This window comes from Macrobrachium nipponense, chromosome 10, assembly GCF_015104395.2.
Source record: "Macrobrachium nipponense isolate FS-2020 chromosome 10, ASM1510439v2, whole genome shotgun sequence".
NCBI lineage: Eukaryota > Metazoa > Arthropoda > Malacostraca > Decapoda > Palaemonidae > Macrobrachium > Macrobrachium nipponense.
The window spans coordinates 68,933,282-68,944,979 of NC_087204.1; the positions used below are offsets into that span (position 1 = coordinate 68,933,282).

Here is an 11,698-nt window from a genome sequence, read left to right on the forward strand (position 1 = left end):
GCTATCGAACTAGTGACAGACCATCATTCATCGGGCTTCTACAACCGCCTTTTCCTAGTTCCGAAGTCCTCAGGGGGATGGAGACCGGTGTTGGATGTAAGCGCCCTGAACTTCTTCGTAGAAAAGAAGAAGTTCACGATGGAAACGCCTTCATCAGTGCTGGCAGCACTTCGTCCAGGGGACTGGATGGTTTCCTTGGATTTACAGGACGCTTACTTCCACGTACCGATCCATCCTTCCTCGAGGAAGTTTCTCAGATTCATGATGGGGGGGGGGGAGAATTTTTCAGTTCAGGGCTCTGTGTTTCGGCCTCTCGACGGCCCCTCAAGTGTTCACGGGGATTTTGAGGAATGTGGCTCAATGGCTTCATTTGAAAGGGGTGAGGATATCCATGTACCTCGACGATTGGCTAATAAGGGCCAATTCAGAAGATCGTTGTTTGAAGGACTTACAAGTAACTTTAGAATTGACGAAGGCTTTGGGACTTTCTCGTCAATTTCAAGAAGTCATCACTAATTCCCGAGCAAGAGTGTGTGTATCTCGGGATACAGATGAACTCTCTGAGTTTTCGGGCTTTTCCCTCGCAGGAAAGGATAGCCCGAGGATTCGAGAGAGTAACAACCTTCTTAGGGAAAGAAGTATGCACAGTGAGGGAGTGGATGAGTCTGCTGGGGACGCTCTCCTCTCTGGAGCAATTAGTTTCCCTAGGAAGGTTGCACCTGAGACCACTCCAATTCTTTCTTCATCGAAATTGGAGTCGTCGTTCTCGGATTTGACGTTCTCCCTGTCGTTATCCAGGACATCAAGAAAAACATCTCTTATGGTGGACAGATCCCAACCTCTTTGCCGAAGGGACTGTCTCTGTTCAAGCACAGACCCCCAACTGGGCCGGGGGGTGGGTTGTTCTCCGAGCGCGTCGGACATGGGGTGGGGTGCAACTCTGGGAACCAGCCGAAGTGTCAGGTACCTGGGTGGGGGACCAGGTAGCCTGGCCACATCAACAGAAAGGAGTTGATGGCTGTGTGGTTTGGCTCTGAAGGCTTTCGAGCCCAAAGTCAGAAGATCGGTAGTGCAGGTCAACGCGGACAACACTACAGCTCTGGCATACATCAGGAAACAGGGGGGGACGCATTCCTTCTCCCTGTACGAGACAGCAAGAGACCTTCTTCTGTGGGCAGAAGAAAGAGGAATCAAGCTTCTCACCAGGTTCGTGCAGGGAGAAAGGAATGTAAGAGCAGATCTCCTCAGCAGGAAAGATCAGGTCCTTCCCACAGAGTGGACCCTTCATCTGGATGTATGCCAGAGCCTGTGGAAGTTATGGGGCAGGCCACACATAGACCTCTTTGCCACGTCAAAGAACAAGAGGCTGGATCCTTACTGCTCTCCGATATCAGATCCAGAGGCAGTAGCAATAGATGCTCTTCTTCTAGACTGGAACGGACTCGACGTCTACGCGTTTCCCCCCTTCAAGATCCTGGGGCTAACCATCAAGAAGTTCGTAGAGTCCGATTCAACGAGAATGACCTTAATCGCTCCCGTTTGGCCGGCCCAAGAATGGTTCACAGAGGTACTGGAATGGTTGGTGGACCTTCCAAGATCGCTCCCGCTAAGGAGCGATCTACTCAGACAACCCCACTTCGACAGGTACCTACACAAAAATCTCCTCGCTCTCAGTCTGACTGGTTTCAGACTGTCCAAAGTTTGGTCAGAGCGAAAGGGGCTTTTCAGCAACAGCTGCTAAAGCAATCGCAAGAGCGAGAGACCTTTCCACCTGCCTTGCGTGTATACCAGTCAAAGTGGGACGTCTTCAGACGTTGGTGCAAGAGGAAGAACATTTCCTCTTCCAGTACCTCTGTGACCCAAATTGCGGATTTCCTTATTTTCCTCAAAGAAGAATGTCATCTGGTTGTGTCAACTATTAAAGGGATACCGCAGTATGTTGGCGGCGGTATTTCGGCATAGAGGCTTAAATATATCCGATGATAAGGACCTGCATGATCTTATTAGATCATTTGAAACCATTAAGCGTCCTCATGTAGTACCGAACTGGAATCTAGACGTAGTCCTACAATTCCTTGGATCGTCTAGATTCGAACCTCCTGGCTTAGCCTCTTTCAAGGATTTGACGAAGAAGGCTATCTTCCTTTTGGCCCTAGCTACAGCTAAGAGAGTGAGTGAGCTCCAAGCTATTGAGGGCAATGTAGGGTTTAAGGAAGATTCTATGGTGTGTTCATTTCTTTCCAAGTTTCCTGGCAAAGAATGAAAACCCATCACGCCCTTGGCCCAGGAGCTTTGAAGTTCGTAGTTTATCTTTCTAGTAGGGGAAGAGCCTGAAAGAACTCTTTGCCCTATGAGAATTATGAAGTATTTCCTTAAGAGGAAGGAACAACTTAAGGCTAATCAAGATGTGCTTTGGTGCTCCGTAAAGGACCCCACTCGGCCCATGTCGAAGAATGCTCTTTCCTTTTTTCTGAGAAGCCTTATTACAGAGGCACATGTTGCCTGTAAGGAAGATCATTTTAGACTACTGAAAGTGAAAGCTCACGAGGTGAGAGCCATCGCAACTTCGCTTGCATTCAGAAAAAATATGTCTGTGCGGAACTTGATGGAGGCGACTTTTTGGAGATGCCAATCGGTTTTCGCAAACCACTACCTACGTGATGTAAAAATCACATATGATAAATGCTTCGCCTTGGGTCCTTTCGTATCGGCGGATTCGGTGCTGGGGCAGGGAGCTGAAACTTATCCTGTGTAAATTTTTTATATGTTACCCTATATTTTATATTGTTGTTTTTGGTTGTCTGAAAGAGGTTGCAGGAGGCACCTCTTTTTGTCGTAATATTAACCCTTTGTATTTTGGTTAGGTGGTCTGGTGGGTTTTGGCTCCTTGCAGAGGTAGTGGTAAGGATCTGTTAGGTAAGCGGACAAGGTCCCTCTAACAGCATCCGACTTGGATTCTACCACAATAGGGGATCACATATCCCAGTGGTAGATCCGAGAGTCTTTCAGCATCAGGTCACGTCCTAGCTGTAGCTCTCCAGGCAATGCAGACTCAGAGATAGTATCTATGAAGTCTTCATCCTGAAAAGGTGAGAACCAAGGTTTTTATATCCTACAACATTAGTTGTTTCCCGTCTTACCTGTATTATTGAGCTGTCTCTTACCCTCCACCAAGGGTGCCAATCAGCTAAGTATATATCTGTCAGGGAAGTTCATGTACAAAAATGATATTGTTAAACTACAATAAAGTTTTGTACATACTTACCTGGCAGATATATACGATTAATGGCCCACCCAGCCTCCCCTCAGGAGACAGGTGGAAGAGAAAAATCTGACAAGCTTAAGGGAGTGGTTCGTACATCCGCCACCCAGCGGCGGGTAAGGTAGACCACCTGACCTACCTGTCGCGTGTGCGCGAGATTTGAAATTCTGTCGGGAACGTCGGAGACTATAGCTAAGTATATATCTGCCAGGTAAGTATGTACAAAACTTTATTGTAGTTTAACAATATCATTTTGAAATATGGCAAAGTAAACTCCTATTGTTTTTGAGATGTAACACAGTAGGTGATTTACCATTTACTTGCATGTACGTTTAGATTACTTGTGGATAAGAGCTGTAAGAGTGGAAGGTTTAAAAAATTTATTTGTTTGTAAGAGGATACAAACCTTTCTCTTATGTATATGGATTACCTTCAAATGGTGAAAGCTGGTGTGTTTGTTGAAATTTGGTAACAAAGTGGTTATATAACTGGTAGTAGGTGAGTAATTTAACTAATAGCATCACTTTTTCTTCATCTGCTTTGAACAGGCATCTTGTATTTCTTTTCATATGACTGTTGTTGAGTTTACCTATGCATTTCTTTTTCTAGATGGTTCATAACTATGGGCTATTTGTTTTGACTATGAGTCTTCTAAAAATTCTGGTGATGATTCTCCTGCTAGTAAGAGTTCAGGGCACAAAAAAGTGTGCTAGGTTCAAGTCCTCTTTTGATATTAGCCCTCATTCTTACGTTTTATTCTTCAGAAGTCAGGAGAACATGCCATCTCTGAATTGTCATATGTAAATAACTTAATTAATGATCCAAGTGTACTACCTTTGTTTTCCCAAACCTTTCAAGTCAAACCAGGTCACATTTCCAATGTAAAGAGGAATAGGTTTAACTAAGAATTAAAGTTCATGCATGTTTAGTGTCAGGAAGACAATGAAGTGTGAACTGGTATTGGAAGTGTACAGTTTATATAAGGAATATTTAATAAAAGACTTTCTTAATTGAAGACAGATTCTTTCTCCTTTAACCCATCAAAAATTAAGTTAGTATTAAGGTTTTATGCTGAAAAAGAATGATAGGGTCCACCTGGTGCAATCTTTCCTGTCTTTTACAGTTTTCATTTGTCTGTATGTCTACGAGTGGGATATGTACTTGTTCTGCCTAAAAGTGGAAAAGACTAAGTTTACATGTTTTCTCTCTCCAAGCTTTCATGAGTCACATTGTGTGGCTAGTATGGTTTGTTTTGCAAATGATGTGCAAATGGGCTTTGTGTAGTGGGAGGTATTTTGTGGATATGTTTGATGTGCCCCAGTTTGTGTAAAGTTTTATAGGAAGGGAAATGTTATTGTTACAAACTTAAGGTCAGAATACATGCTATCTGGTGATGCATCATTATACACTGGTGGTTTTATTATTTTATTAAACTTTGGTGTGTGTAAATTCATGCTGTTAAAACATTCAACTTACATGTCATTCTTGATGTGATTCTTACTGGAAATTCATTTTTGAGAAACATATCCTGTCAATTTCTTCTTCAGTTTGGCTAAAAATTGGCATATTAAGAAAATCTTTCAAGATTTTTGGAGACCTCTCTGTTGTGACAAAATGTTTTCAATTTTTATTTTTTTTATTTTGCCATGATTTGAATATTGTTTCCTGCTAAGGTCTCCCAAAACTGACTTTTATCTTAACTTGTGGGAGAAAACATGAGTCCAGGTAAATTTCTTATTCCTTATCTGTGGTACAATGTTTGATTAGTTCATTTCACATTCTGCATTAAAAAAACCCTTTTTAATACTATCATCTTTACTTTCAGATCTGCTGAAATTACACCATGCTGTGCTTTCCTTGCTTGGGCCCCATGTAACATTTTGCTCTTTCAACTAGGGTTGCAGTTTGACTGATACTATTGCTATGATATGATTACGTATACGGTATATAAAATTGGAAGCACTGAAATTTAATTAAAAGTTTTATGATAGAATATATTCTTTCTTCAGGTGATTTGAAGAATACAAAAAACCCAGGCACATCTGCAGCAGGAGTGTGGGAATATGTAGTTTGCTGGTGTAATACGTATCTGCACGTTTCTCCTAAATGGAAGATAATGTACTATGTACTTTCACTCTGGTTATTTTCGATGTTGAAGGAAACACATCCTCCTCACTTAGACTTTTTAACGGGCAAACACAGCACACTAAATCAGGTTAGTATAATGTTATTCTTGTATTTATTCTGGTATGTTATCATTCACATTGGTAGAAATGGTTATGCAGCACCAAGATACAATAAACCATCGTGTTTTTCATTTGGATTGATGTCTTTTTGTAGAAAGAAATGTGTGCAGTACAAAGTAATTACCATATAATTTTTTCCCAATAGACTGCGGATGTGTTGATTTATGTAGTTTTCTACTTTGTAGCAAGAAAAGTGTTGATTTAGTTTTCTTTTTTGTTAAAAAAATGTGTGTATTACCAAGTCATTTCCACATAATTTTTTTCTAACGAACTGCAGAAGTGCTGATTTAGTTTTCACAATGCAAAGTAACTAATCCTTAGAATCTTAGAAGTAATTTATTTTTCAACGGTGCAGAAAGTAAACCACTCCATGATGATGAAGTGTACCAGTTGGGACTCTATAGTAATTACTGACTGAGGATGTGGTGCCACATAACATGCTGTAATTTACATCTTTAGTCTGTTACCTTAATGTAGTAAATGTAATTGGAGCTGAAGATGTCAGTTTTCTTAAATTGCTGACTCTTATTTCATTACAGCTCTGGCAAACAGTACTACTCATGGTTTCCAGACATCTTATATGCTGTTTATCATACCACTTGTCCTCTCACCCTTTCCACGCCCCTTCAGTAACAACACAACCTTCCCTCACCCTGTCTCCAGAGACATCATTCTTGGGGACTATATTCCAAATCCCATATTTTACATGTTTCCCCATCACACCATACAGTCAGAATACATTAATGTTAATAATTAAGTAAATGTTCAATCTTTATTAATATCTCTAGCTTTGGGGAATGATGATATGATATGATGATGATTTATCTCCACAGTTTATACACCATTTGTTAGCAATAATAAAGGTTACATTGTAGCATCTCACTGAAAAAAGTTAGAATGGAGCACAAGAATTATTTTTACATATAAAAACCATTTTCATACTCTCCCACTCCCTGAAGACAAGGCTTTGTCAGCATCATTGACTGGCTTAGTCAGATGTTGTCTCTTATCTGTATGTTATTTATCTTCATTGAACTTCACTATGAGGACATGAGTACCAAAACTTAATAAAATTTGAACTAAGTGTAGGTAAAAGAATGGTCTGGACTTTCTCAATCCTTTATTAACTGCCATTATTTTTATTTGAGAATTAAAGCTTTGGCTCACCATTTCCTACAAATAGTTTTTAAAATGATTTTTATAGATGAGGGATAAACATTTTGCTGTGTTTTTGTTTATTAACTAGCAAGACATCTACAGTATTTTATAAATAGGATATTCTCTTGGATCATCAGATTGCTGAGTAATGGGGACAAATGGTAAGCAAAATGGAAGTCTGTCAGCCTTTGAGTACGTATTTGTTCCTAACCTATAATTTTTGGTATTTGAATGGTCTGCTCTCCCTGTTTGCACTAGATAACAATATATACTATTTAAAATGAGGGTTGACAAAGTAGGAAAGTATGAGATCTCTTATAAACAATTACTTTTGTGAATACAGACCAAGTTACGTTAACTTCATTCCTGGTCTTAACCAATCATAGACACTTCATTCACAAATTAAAAGAAGATTGACTTTTAGAAGGCTGGCTAGCAGTACTGTGCATGCAGCCATGATTTTCAGTTGGCAAGAGCCTCATTTTTTGTGTAGTCTGGGCTATAGTTGCAAGAAATCAGCAGGGTTGGGAGGTAGAATATCAGTATATAAGATGATTTTCTATTGAAAAATAAATTATTGACAACAAGCATCGTAATATAAACCCATCAGCTCATTTAGCCAATTATTGTAAACTCAATGAGCAAATCATTCACCTGTATTGTCCGAATTTGTCATAAGAATATTGGGCGAAAGGAGGAGGACAATTTGTGTGAACTTGTGGGTTTGTAATAAAAAAATAATTTTGAAGTGAAAAATATTTGTTTTAATGCAAATCTTGTCAGTTGCTGATCACAGTAAGTCTAGACTAAGGTCTGTGCAGGTGAAACTGAACCAACAGTGGTCTTCTGTAGATCATCAGTGATGTTTTGTAAATTAGCCAAACAGCTTCTTGACATTACTCTTTATGGATGCCTCAAAGTTTAGGGCACCCATCTACAAGATTTGGTAGCACTAGGCCTGTGGTTGCTGAGGAAAAGTGTTTGCAATGATAAATTTTCTAGAGCTGAGGGCAGTATGTACCATTAGCCATGCAAGCATTAGGTACGTACCTGACTTACTGGTAGATGTGATGTTAGACAGTTCCACCACAGTTGCTTATCTTGTGTAGGTAGCACCAAATCTCCTATGATGTGTCGATTAACAGCGGAAAATCTGTTGTGAGCAGAGGATTGCACTACTACTCTTACCTCCAGATGTATCACAGATTTGTGTTGGTGCTACCACTGCAGGCAGTGAGTGGTGCGCTGCACTCCTGAATTTTGATTTTAGCAGGTCATACCATTACAGACTTGACCCAGAAACCTTACTGGTACTCTTCAGTGAATTATTGTCTGTGTAAACTAGACATGCAAAATGTCACTAGAAAGAAGAAATAAAGGGTAATCGAGGCTGAAACAGCTAAAAAAGAGCAACACTCAATTAAGGAATGGCAAGAACTGGTCAGTTCTGGGGAGAAAAGTCAGCAGGTTTGTACAGACCAGCTTGCAAATTTGGAATGACCATTTTCTGCAAAAAGAGGAACTTGGAATCCCTGATGTAACTGATGTACAGACTGCAAAATGAAGTACTCTTCCATTTTTTAACTTTTTCAGAAAGGAAGTTACACAACTGAAGATAATCAGAAAGGGATTGGTTCTTAGCACTAAAACATCATAAATGCTCAGTCTTGGAGTACAAAGCTTTTTGCCAGCAAACTTAATACACTAAAAATTGAGACACTTTCCAGGGTGAAACCTAAGGATCTGTGAGCCACATACATTGGTGTGCTATCCAGCCAGATAACAGTCTACTTTCAATTTGTGAATGAGTGTTGGATTTTTGAAGACCATGAATGTAGGCCAGTTTAAATATTGTACTTGTTTTGTAACAAGATATGTTTTTGGGTATGATTTGAAGTTTTCAACAAAAATTTAATATGAAATTGAATACTGTTATATTAACATATTTTCCGAGTGGTTGACATGAAAAATTTGCCATTCAAGTCTAGCTGGAGCAGATGAAAATTTGAATAGTGATTTGCATAAGATGAGAGGGTTGCAACAAAAAGCTTCTCAGTTCTTGTGTAGGTTGCTTCTAGTTGATCAAGGGTTTTAGGTTTTATGTTGTAACAGTTTTTTTATTTTTGTTAATTTTTATTATTTTTTTTATTAAACTCCTGTAAATGAGAAGCCTTCCACTCAGTTTTTATCTTTTGTGTGAAGAATTTCACATTTGTGTTTATTAATTTTCATCCTTTCATTGTGTTCGGGTGTTGTCATGTGATATTTAACAGGTATAAATTTTATATTTATTTATCGGTTGTTAGAATTTATATTATCCTAAACAGATGGCTACACATTGCATGGAATTTTTTAAAGATTATTTTTCTTGTGATACCTTGGAATATTGATCATGGCTTACATTGAGTTATTGAACCACCCCCTGCTAATTTTATTTCTACCAATAAATAACCTGTTTACAGTACAGTACTTTTTTAAAAGTTTGCATTCTATATACATGGCATACTTTTGATTCAATAGGAAATTGACAGTTCTGAAAGTGTTGTCCCTTTCGGATGTATTTGTGAGTTGAATTGTCACTTAAACAATTGAAGTACTAATAATTTGAGTGTGCTTGAGACACCCTCGGGTTGGGGAAATATTTTTCTTCATATGCTGAAACAATCAGTTCTTTAGATTCAAATGATAAATATGAACTGGAGGGTGTTTACTTGATAGCGGGACTAACAGTTTTTGATCTGTAGAGAGAGAGAGAGAGAGAGAGAGAGAGAGAGAGAGAGAGAGAGAGAGAGAGAGAGAGAGAGAGAGAGAGAGAGAGAGAGAGAGAGAGAGAGAGAGAGGGGGGGGGGGTTTGCTCTTCGTATCAAAATGTTAACTGCTGGTACTAGATTACACAGCATGATAAGTTTTCTCTGTTGTTAAACTTATTTGTATTAGTACTGTTTCCTGATTTCCTAATTCTTCTTTCCCTTTGCTGTTTTCTTGAACTGGTACCTTGCATTTGGGGCATTTCTACCAACCAGTTTTTTATCTTTTGCTCTCTCTGTTATCATCAAATAGGTTAGGGAACTCTATAGTCATTAAGAGAATAAAAAAAGTTGCAAAGACCAAAGTTTACTAGCAAATATTTACAAGATCAGTAAATATCATTGTTTGTTGAAGTTTATATAATAGTAATAAACAGCCAAAAGCATGAAATATCATCAATAATATTTTGAAGTGTCAGTAATAATAGTAATGAAGATGACAGTGGAACAGGTCAGGTGACAATTGCCCTTATTAAGTAGTTATTCTTCATACATTAGGAACAAGTAATAGGTTTGTTATGCATATGAGTGTATTAAACTTCTTAAAGACAGTATAATTCAGAGATACAAGCCTTTTTTACTCATAGGGCCCCTCCCCTCTTCCTTTTCCACACATTTGTGCACATCTGGGAATAAAAGATTGGAAAGCAAAGTGGTTGTGTGTGCGTGACAGGTGAATGACAAGCTCTTTCCTACTAAGTTATCGCTCTCATATTTACACAAATGCTTTGCTCATTTTGAGTGGTAAGTCAGTTTCATTTTAGTACTGCCTTTTGAGTTTCTTCTCATTTATACAAATGTAAATTAATTTAATATTAGATTCACAGTTTTTTTAATACTTGAGCTACGTATAATGTGTTATTAGATTAGTAATTTCTTTAGAGAAATGAATTATGATGAAATTTTTCATGAATAAGGAATACCGAAATGTATATCTTGCTTACCTTTATTAAGATTGTAGGTTATAAGCTTATATTAACTAATGTTGCTGCAGTTTTGTATGCTCTCAAAAACTATTTTTTCATCAACTATTCATGCTGTGATCTGATTTTCAGAAGTCTGAGTTTGTAATTAATACCCTTGTTTTACTTTACTCTAACCGTAGGTGTTTGTAAAACTTGGTTGGCTGTGGACTTCAAGTGTTTTTGCATTGTACGGAATGCTGTCGTTGCCTATTCATAAGAAGCCATTCCCAATTCTTGGTCGCCTTTGTGTTAGATATGTCGTCACCACCCTTATATTCTATGTCTGGTGTGCGGTAAGTGTAGGGGACTGCTGTTAAGTCAGTAAATTGTATTGAGAATAACTGCATGTTTGCTTCATCAAAACCCATCATTCATATGGAGCCCTTACAAAGATTATTTATGCTTACAATGCAATGAAGCACCCAGAAATAAGGTTGTTTAAGTAGTCTGGCCAATTATTGCAAGGTCCTCAGAGTGTCTTCCACCAAAGGTAGAAGGTCCATAAACCATTCTTGCTGAGGCCAGCCAGGAGAGGAATAACCATTTTCCAAATCTTTTCTTTACAATATGTACATGACCAGCAAGTAAGTTATTTGATGTCACTTCTGTATACCTTAGAGTACTTGAGATCTTCAATACAGATACTAATACTAATAGATTTTTTAACTAGGACTGCAATAAAGAAGATATTTTTATACATTTAACTTACCTGTCAGATATATACTTAGCTATTTGACTCCGTCGTCCGACAGAAATTCGAATTTCGCGCACACGCTACCTGTAGGTCAGGTGATCTACTTACCTGCCGCTGGGTGGCAGGACTAGGAACCATTCCCATGTTCTATCATATTTTTTCTGTCGGCCATACTGGCAACATCGTTGTGGGTATCTCCGGCTGGATTCGTATTTTGCATCGCAATTGATCTTCGTTTGGACTTCTCGGTGACGTATTTGCATTGATTGTACTGGCATACGCGATTGTGGACCGTTTTTGGAATTTGATTTGGATTGTTCAACATGTCTGATTCTGGAAATTGTGGTGAGAATGTGTGTGAATGTGGGGGTTGTAAGTTAAGATGCCGAAGGCATCGCTTGATCCTCATACTATTTGCAAGAAATGCAGGATGTATGAATGTTCTTTTGGTAATACTTGTAATGAATGCAAGGATTTGAGTGCAGAAGAATGGAAATCTCTAACTTCATACTTGAAGAAGTTAGAAAGAGACAGGGTGAGGAGGTCTTCTTCCAAACCTTTGTCTA

General features: G+C 38.7%; 1 long non-coding RNA gene across 1 annotated transcript; it reads left to right on the forward strand.

Annotated features, from left to right (window-relative positions):
* The first annotated feature begins 3,425 nt into the window (after positions 1-3,425).
* On the forward strand, positions 3,426-11,465 carry LOC135223663 (uncharacterized). The gene is made up of 3 exons (XR_010316554.1): positions 3,426-3,925; positions 3,968-5,477; positions 10,579-11,465. It is a non-coding gene; the product is annotated as an uncharacterized LOC135223663 (long non-coding RNA).
* Positions 11,466-11,698: the final 233 nt, after the last annotated feature.